At 29.8% G+C, this 726-nt stretch overlaps 1 protein-coding gene across 1 annotated transcript in view; it reads right to left on the bottom strand.

Annotated features, from left to right (window-relative positions):
- The window catches only part of LOC106880579 (uncharacterized), a 22725-nt gene that overhangs the window by 20703 nt on the left and 1296 nt on the right, over window positions 1-726 (bottom strand). The gene's annotated exons all lie outside the window — the stretch shown is intronic.

The following is a 726-nucleotide window of genomic DNA, read 5'->3' as shown; positions in this document are numbered from 1 at the left end:
AGAGAGAGAGAGAGAGAGAGAGAGAGAGAGAGAGAGAGAGAGAGATAGAGATAGAGAGAGAGCGAGAGAGAGAGACAAAGAGAATGGGGAGAGCGACACAAACACAGACGGAGAGGAATAATAATATAAAATTCCTTCTTGAATGCGTAAGTATACTCAGGCATACGTACATTTTTTCTCTGTACCTGTACGTGAATATATATGCATGTGTATTTATAGAGGGAGATTGTTAATTTAAAAAATACATGTTACTGTAAACAACACAACTTCTGTGTGAATAAATATTACAATTGTTCTTTTTTCACAAAACTTTGTTGTAAACAATGGACTGCCACAAGTTTATTATGAGAGAACGAAGCTTTCATTCAATTTTTTTCTACTCAGTTCTGTTTATGGTTGCTTAACTGATTGGAGACATACATACATACCTACATACATATAAAGATACATGCACATATACGTAGATAATACATACATTACATACATACATACGTACATACAAATATGTTTCAATAAACAAGGATATATATATGTATGTTTGCATGTGTATACACACACACACACACACACACATATATATATATATATATATATATGTATATATATATATATATATATATATGTATAATAGATACATATATATACATATGTAGATATATACGTATGCGTGTGTGTTTATTTATATATATGTGCATTTGTATACATATACAGGTATGTATTATATAT

The sequence above is a fragment of the Octopus bimaculoides genome, chromosome 2, assembly GCF_001194135.2.
Source record: "Octopus bimaculoides isolate UCB-OBI-ISO-001 chromosome 2, ASM119413v2, whole genome shotgun sequence".
In the NCBI taxonomy this organism is placed as follows: Eukaryota; Metazoa; Mollusca; class Cephalopoda; order Octopoda; family Octopodidae; genus Octopus; species Octopus bimaculoides.
The sequence above is the reverse complement of the archived record's forward strand: the minus strand, read 5'-3'. Positions and strand labels throughout refer to the sequence as shown.